Below are 9,043 nucleotides of genomic sequence, written 5' to 3'. Positions count from 1 at the left end.
TTCAATCAAAAGATCAAATTCTTTGTTAGCCCGAAGCAGCTAATCAGAATGAAGCATGGTAGTGGCAGAAGCAAACACCTTCAGCAAGGATGCCACAAACTAACCCCCCGCATTTTTAAACTAACAAGATTTTCTTTGTTTGAAACAGGGGCAAGAAATTTTGTTTGCTTTACAAGAATCCTCCATAAAGAAAGCTTGTTCCAGGTAAGTTCAATTTTAAGTTTTCAGGACCCTCCTGGATAATGGGATTTAGTTTCAAGTTTTCAGGACCCTCCTAGATAATGAGATTTAGGTTTTAGGTTCTCAAGATCCTCCTGGATAATGGGATCAGGCTTTAAGTTTTCAGGACCCTTATGGATAATGGAATTTAATTTAAATTTTTAGGACCCTCCCGGAAAATGGGATTCAACTAACACTCACAAATGTTCCTAGTACAAACTGGGGCAGAAAAATTTCTTTGTTTTGTCTATTTTGTTGTGATTGCAGGCGCCCACCTGGAGAATGAGGGAATTTATTTCAAGTTTTAAGTTAGTTACAGGCGCCCACCTGGAGAACGAGGGAATCCACTTCAAATTTTTAAGTTAGTGGCAGGCGCCCACCTGAAAAATGAGGGAATTTCGTTTCAAGTTTCAAGTCAGCAGCAGGCGCCCACCTGGAGAATGAGGGAATTCATTTCAAGTTTTAAGCAAGTTGCAGGCGCCCACCTGGAGAATGAGGGAATTCATTTCAACGTTTTATATCAGTGGCAGGCGCCCACCTGGAGAACGAGGGAATTCATTTCAAGTTTAAGTCGGTCGCAGGCGCCCACCTGGAGAATAAGGGAATTCATTTCAGTTTTAAGTCAGCCGTAGGGGCCCACCTGGAGAACGAGGGAATTCATTTCAAGTTTAAGTCGGTCACAGGCTCCCACCTGGAGAATAAGGGAATTCATTTCAGTTTTAAGTCAGTCGTAGGCGCCCACCTAGAGAACAAGAGAATTCATTTTAGATTTACTTTCAATTCCCAAATACAAGAAGCATCAGGAGCCCACCTGAAGAACAGGGTGAACTTCCAGTTTTCTTCAAATTCAAGTCAGCAGGATGCCCACCTGAAGAATAGGGTGAATTTTCAATTTCATGTTTAAGGATCAAATGGGGATTCAAGACAAGAAGTTGATAAGACCTTGTATTTTTCTTTTATTTTTTCTGTAATTTTTTCCTTTTAATTTTGATGTAATGGCAGGAACCGCGGACCGGAACCTCGACGGCACCTCAACCGGCTCTCCACCTCGGTATGCTCCATCGCTCTTCTCACCTCTGAACTACACGTGGACTGATTCTTTTATATCCAAGGATATGTAGGCAGCTCAAATACCAAGGCTCGGTCACATTCTCCTTTCTTTTAGTTTTTGGTCTCTCCAAATAAGGGTCGGGTCAAATACCTGTCTCGTCGTTCTTTGTCTGAAATCTCTTTGTGTTTCCAGTCAAAGAGGGGTAGATGTAGATATGTAATTTTTGACTCTCCCCGAAATTTTATACATTTTAGTGCTTCGATGTTGGTTTTAGGCCTAATATCGCTATTTTGATTATTTTAAAACTTTTTTCTTTATTTTATCTTTAAAATGAAAACTACAAAAAATATTTTCAATTATTTTAGTTTATTGGTTTTTACTATCAACTTTTAATTTTTCTTACTTTTCATAAAATTGAAAGATACAAAAATAGTCTTGGCATTTTATTTTTTAAAAAGAAAAGAAAAGAAGAGATAGTAAGAAAGTTTCAAAAAAATATCTATATAATATTTTACTTAGTTTAATGTGATTTTTAAGTTGTAAGATTTTAGTATATATTGAGTATTATTTAAATTTCATTAATATAGTAACTATATGTCTCCTCTTAATATTTTATGTTATCTCAAATAGACTAGTATCTTTATAAAGCTATTTTTAATTTATTTTTAGATTAAAAGATAAAAAAATCAAAAAGAAAGGAAAACCCGAAAAGAAAATGACGTGAAAGGCAAAGTGAAAGGAAACAAATGAAGCTGGTAGTGGTCCCATTTTTCCATTCTCACCCATATTCATGTGTGACCTTCCCCTATTTTATTCTTAAGATTCATTTTCTTTCTTTTACCAAGTAAGTTTAAATACTCAAAAAATATTCCTCACAATGCACACACTCACAATCTGCACACACACAATTAATCTAGCCTCACAGACATAAAATCAAGAGAGAGAAAGTGGGGGACATCATTGAGTAAAAGAGAGGATTTTGGGGAAAAGAGAGAGGGAGTGTGGGACAATTTAAAAAAAAGGAAACTTTTTTGCATAAAAGGAGGGTTTGGTCTTAGGCTTTAGGGATTTTCTCTTCATCTGATATTTGACGAAAGTCTGATTCTAAAATTTTTGTTTCTTTCTATTTTTCCTTGTCTTTATTTCAAAAGTCAGAGAAAACAAAAAATCAAAGAATATACGAAAATTTCTGTTACTTCTTTCAATTTCGATTTTTGGTGTTCAAACCGGGGAGTTCGAGTCCGAGCATTTTGAGTTCCGATCGGTGGTTCTGTGTCACCTCGGATTCTCATTGCTATATTTGTTGTTCCAGGTTCCTCCCATATCTTTGTCTTAATCTGAACTATTGTGAAAAGCATAATGAGAGTTGTTTAAAAATTGGGGCATACAAATTTTAATTGGTTTTGAAGTTCAAGAACTCTTTTATTCCCTGTTTGTTTAGAGTGTCTGTGTCTAATTTGAGTTTAAGGCTTTCTACGTTTGACATCTGTATCTGTTGTCGTATCTTGTTTCTTTATTGGTTTCTTTTCCTTATTTGAATCTAAATTAGGATAATAATTTTACATCATAAACTTCCTTAGTTGTTGCCTACATGAGTTCTTAAACATGATTCCCTTACCTTATTTTAGTTGTGATGACTTAATACTAAATTGGTAAAGTCTAGGCAGTGTTACATGAGTTTAGTTGATTAAGGAATCGGAAGGAGCATACATTGCATATATATATATGTGTGTGTATATATATACACACACAAAATAGTATTGTAATGATCTAGTAACTTATTATATGGTTGCTTTGCCTTTGGATATGGAAATTACAACTAGAGATGGTAGGAGGTTGCCTATTTTCTAAATTTGCATGGTCAGAAGTCATGAAATTGGATTAGCTAATATTAATGAGCTTTTATTGTTTGAAATGATAGTATACTATCCTTATCTTATAACTATAGCTGGCAGATTATATTTCCTTTTGTTTTACACAATAAGGTTCCCTACATGATTAAGGGCATGAACTAATCTCAGAATCTTCATAACTTTAGATTGCACCTTTAGTAAAGTTAAATTTCAGCTTTTACATACTTGCGGCTCTTGTCATGCTTGGATCAATTTTCGATTCCTTTCTTTCTTTTCAGTCTAATTAATTAGCTCTTTCTTTGTTTCATGTCTTTAATTGTTACTGTTTACTCGTTTGGTCATTGTTGAAGTTGTTTGACTGATTGTTGGGCCAGGGAGGATGAAATCACAAATGAAATGAAGATTGAACATGATCATGGAATATCTCTATTTTAGCTTAATTTTTACTTTTCTTTCATAATCGCTAGGAGCATGTTTAGGCCGATCACATTTGGGTAGGCAAGCCTTAGGATTTTCGTTGGTTTCAAGGCGAGAGGTCGTTCCTTAGTTAAATTTATCCGGGGAATACCCCGAAGGATTTGTACCTACTTTATTCCGGGGAATGCCCCGTAGTATCATGTATTTGGAGGCCATGAAGAAGCTGTGGAACAATATAGTACATGTTAGTATTTAGGATTCTTCCTTATTTCTTTTTTATATTTTCTTTATTAGGAAGGGACGATCTCGAGCCTTTTTGTGTTTACTTTCCTTTTATGTGTTTTTACCTTAAATTGAATATTTTAAAAGCCGACTAGATCAAGCATGCAACCGTACTAGTTACGGGACTTGGGGAGTGTCTAACACCTTTTCCCCGAGTCAAATAAACCCCTTACCCGAATCTCTGGTGCGGACTTAGTTTTGGAGTCCAAAGTGTTTTAAAGGAAAAATTATTTTTTTTAAAACGGTGACCTGGCACACCGAAATCAAAGTCAGGTGGCGACTCTGAGTTATTTCCTTTTGAACACAATTTGGTCACTTTTTAATTAAAAGCCCTTTTGAGCTTTACAAATCTTTTTTACTAATTTAAGAGGGTTAAGTGAGTTTGTAAAAAAGGGGTGTGACAACCGGTCCAACATAATATACTGGAGTTCGGTGCACCTGTGTATGAACTTCCAGCATATTATGTTAGACTGATATACTTTGCTGGCTCCAGTATAATATACTGGAGACTGGAGCACCGATGCTCCAAACTCCAGTATATTATACTGGACCGGTATATTATACTGGAACTCCAATATATTAGACTAGACTTCCAGTATAATATACTGGAACTCCAGTATATTATGCTGGAGTATTTTTTCGAATTTTGAACAATATTTTCGTTTAAATTTATCTTTACATGAAAAGTGGCTAGATTTCGATTATTTTTAAAATTGAGCTATTTTTGAACGACCACTTGTAAATCTGACTATTTTTGAATTTCAACCACAAATAGTGTGATAAAAAGCCTTTTGGCTTCTAACTACAAGGTTATACATATATAACGGATCCAACTCCCCTCCATTCCCTAGTCTATCTATTTCTTCAAGTTCCTAGCTCCTGCTTGGATGAGAGACAATTGTCTTGGTTAAAAATTGAGATTTAATTGAATAAAATAAAGTCCTAACTACGGGCGAATCCAGAAAAAAAGATATTCATGAACCCAGTAACTTTTGCATAAATTCTGTATTTGTACTAAAAAATTTATTAAAAGTATAAGAATATTTAGCTTGGAACCCAGTTCGTTGGTCCAGTTATCATGTAGATTAACTTGATATTGTTGTAGGAATCCATAAACTTAAAATTCTAGATCCGCCTCTAGTCCTAACCGTAGTTAAAATATTTAATTCCTTCTTTTATTCATTCATTCTCTTAGCGCCTAAAATACTCCTGCTCTCAAGAACACCAACAATCATGGCATGAGAGAAAATCTTTCAGATTTTTACCATGAAAATCCGGTCTTTGAAGGTAATCAACAGAAAAAAACACAGCAAGTGGAAAAAGGGAGAACAATACAGCAGGTCGTGGAACTTCATTTTTCTGGAAACAACTGACCAATTCTCTCCAGGTTTTTCTTTATCCATTAGTTCGATTCCTTAGAAGTTACATACTTTTTTGTGCGTTTCTTGTTGTGGCAATTGTCGAGTAAAATATTGTACACCATACTGAACTTTTTGGTGTGGGAATGATATTGGAATTTCCTAACTGAACCTTTTGGTGTGGAATTTTGAAATTTCACTATTCTATATTTCTATTCTTTGGTCTACTAGATTTTGACTTGAAAGCAAGTAAATTTAAAAATTTATCATTTTAACTTACGTATAAAATTTGATTTGATTATCTTATGAATCAAGGTTAATCGATCGTCAAACTAGTATATTGTTTTGCACTATTCTCTAAGCTAACTGAATCGTTTCAATCAAATAAAAAATTGGGGATTTGCAGGGACTATGCCTCATAATTGGCCCCTTTTAAAAAAAAAAGAAATCTGAAAATTAACTAAAGACCTAAATCTCCTTCTCATAAAATATACTATAGTATAAAATTAAAAATCAATCCTAATTAATTAAATATACTACATCATAATATGAGAGTGTTTTTGGTATTTTCTTTACAAAGATTATATTAGCATAAAATAAAAGGTAGGGAAAGGTAGGTTAAAAATCATGATAGAACTAAAATAATATAACTATAAATACTAGTAACCTAAACCAAACAGAAATAATAAAAAATAAAAGATGAAACTACTTTTGGTATTTTTGGACATTAAATTGAAAACAAAAGAAAAGAAAAGTTGAGTAAAATCATAGCAAAAATTGGAATAACGTCACTATAAAAGACTAATGGACTTAAACTTAGGTAGAAATATATAATAAGATAAAAATTGAAACTATTTTTGATTCTTTCAAATTGTAATTGAGGTGAAAATAAACTAAAATTCTATAAAAATTAAGCTCTACTTGAATAAATATCAAAATACTAAAATAACTCGAAGACATAGCGAGTCAAAAATTGTGTGCATACAGCCGTCCCTCTTTGCTTGGAAATACGAAGTATGTATGAACAAAGAATTAAGTAAGCAATGTAATTAACTTCTGACCCGACACCTATTTGAAATAAAGATTGATAAAAGATTGTGACTGAGCCCTGATATCTGAGTTACCTACATATCCTTGGCTATAAATGAATCAGGTCACGTGTAGTTCAGAAGTAGGGAAGATAGAAAAGGATACCGAGGTGGAGTGTCGAGTGACGTGCCGTCGAGGTTCCGGTCCGCGGTTCCTGTCATTACATCAAAATAAAACCAAATAAGATAAAAATTACATGAAAATTACAAAATCCTATCTACTTTTCTGTCTTGAATCTTCTACAGTCTTGTTGCGCATCTCGAGTTGTTAACTCGCATTCTTGAGGCGTGCTTCTGCTATTTTTAACTTGAATTGGCCCTATTCTTTAGGCGGGCACTTGGTGTTGATTTGAATTTGAATTTAAATCTGAAATGAATTTCCTCATTCTCCAGGTGGCGGCCTGCTACTGACTTGAAGCTTGAAATGAATTCTCTCATTCTCCAGGTGGACCACTGCTACTGACTTAAAAATTGAAATAAACTCTGAAACGAATACCCTCGTTCTCCAGGTGGGCGCCTGCTATTGACTTTAAACTTGAAAGGAATTCCCTCATTCTCCAGGTGGGCGCCTGCTACTAAAACTGAATCTTAAAACTCTTGAAACAAATACCCTCGTTCTCCAGGTGGGTGCCAGCTACCGACTTGAAACTTGGAATGAATTCCCTCATTCTCTAGGTGGGCGCCTGCTACTAACTTAAAACTTAAAACTCTTGAAACAAATACCTTCATTCTCCAGGTGGGCACCTGCTACTGACTTGAAACTTGAAATGAATCCCCTCATTCTCGAGGTGGGCGCCTGCTACTAACTTGAAACTTGAAATGAATTCCCTCATTCTCGAGGTGGGCGCCTGCTACTAAAACTAAATCTTAAAACTCTTGAAATAAATGTACTCATTCTCCAGGTGGTTGCCTGCTACTGACTTGAAACTTGGAATGAATTCCCTCATTCTCCAGGTGGGCGCCTGCTGCTACAACAAAACAGACAAAACGAAGAAACTTTTTTGTCCGGTAGCAGAATAAAATGCCTTCGTCATTTCAACTTTAAACATGCTAAATACAAGACATGCAATTGAAGATAAGGCAAAGAGATCATATATAGTATCTCTTAACGACATCAGCATTAACGGCCATACCGCAACTTTGCCTTCTATGTCTGTCAAGCATTAAGAACCTTTGGGCAACATTCTTGTCACAACGGACGGCCCCTGCTAGTTGGAGGCGAACTTGGCTTTAGCTTCAGCTTGATATGGACGGGTGCTCTTCAATACTAGTTAGCCCGGTTCAACTTCCTGGGACACACCTTCTTATTGTAAGCTCTAGCCATTTTCTCTTGATAAAATTGATCATGACATTTCGCTGCCAATATTTTCTCGCCCACCCATCACCATCAATTTCAACTTCTACGACAATTCTGTCATGACCTGAATTCTTACCGTCGGGACCGTAATGACGCCTAACATTTCACTAGCTAGACAAGCCAACGTTAGAACAATTTATCCTTTTTAACAATTTGATTTAAATATTAAGACAGAAATGAAATAACTGAAATAATCTAAAGTGTAAAATGCAGAAGCTAAACCAGCCAAACGTCTATTACAGTTTCCATGAACCTTGTCACGCCCCGAACCTGGGCCTGGACGTAATACGGCATCCAGTGCCTGACTACATGTGACCGAGCGAACCAACTGGTTGGCTGAATCAACATGTGATATCATAACATACTGAATGCGAAAGATAAACTAACATATGCTGATATACTGAAAGTCTGGATGATATAAATCAAAGTGTAGAAATACTAATACAATTCTGAAACATATTTGTAGCCATCATAGCTTAATATGAAAAGACTGCAACTCTGCCTAACTATTACTCTAGTCTATAAAGCCTCTAATGAAGTACTGAAAATACTGACTGTTTGTAAATACTAAATGCTGAAAGACTGTAAAGTAATGATAATGCCCCGAAAGAACTGGGGCTCACCAATTAGATGGTACGAGAATCCTAGCGCTCTGAATCATCAACCTGTAAATCATTACCTGCATCGTGAGATGCAGGTTCCAAGCAAAAGGGACGTCAGTATATTTGAATTGCACTGATATGTAAAGCAACTGAAAGAAAGAACTATACATACTGAAACTAATACTGAGCTGATTATTGTGAATTGATAATTGATAACTAAAATAATAACTGTTGAAACTGAAACTGAAATGATAACTAATAGCTGATAACTGAATTGAACAAAGGAAGTAAGGATATGAATACTCCATCTTCTAAATGATGAACAACCTATTTATCTGAATATTAAACTGCGGCCTCAGGCCCAATATATATACATACACACACACACACACTAAGACTCGGCGGCATCAAACCCAAGTCTATATTGAATACGCACTGAGCTCACAGCGTTCAGAATGAAAGTCATGAACGAGTTATGACGCTAGAGAATAGAAGTTCTACAACTATTCAAGGAACTAGGCTAAACTATATTTCTGAGGCAATTAGTAACGTGGTAAAAGAAACATAGTGTAGGGAGAATGATTAACATTTCCAAATATAGAGAGTTAGCCTCACATATCTTAACTTCCTGCTCTTGAGTGTAATACAACATTCGCCAACCCTTTCAACTTTAATCTATATCAATACACGTCAAAGAGATTCCATATTAGCAATAATACTCATGTTTTGATTACTTAGGCATTTTCTCAAATACTTGGTGGCATAAAGCTTCATAGTCCTTATAAATGGTGTCTCTACACCTAATAACCCATTCTC

The sequence above is a fragment of the Nicotiana sylvestris genome, chromosome 2 (genome assembly GCF_000393655.2).
Source record: "Nicotiana sylvestris chromosome 2, ASM39365v2, whole genome shotgun sequence".
NCBI classification, from domain to species: domain Eukaryota; kingdom Viridiplantae; phylum Streptophyta; class Magnoliopsida; order Solanales; family Solanaceae; genus Nicotiana; species Nicotiana sylvestris.
This window is presented reverse-complemented; position numbering follows the sequence as displayed.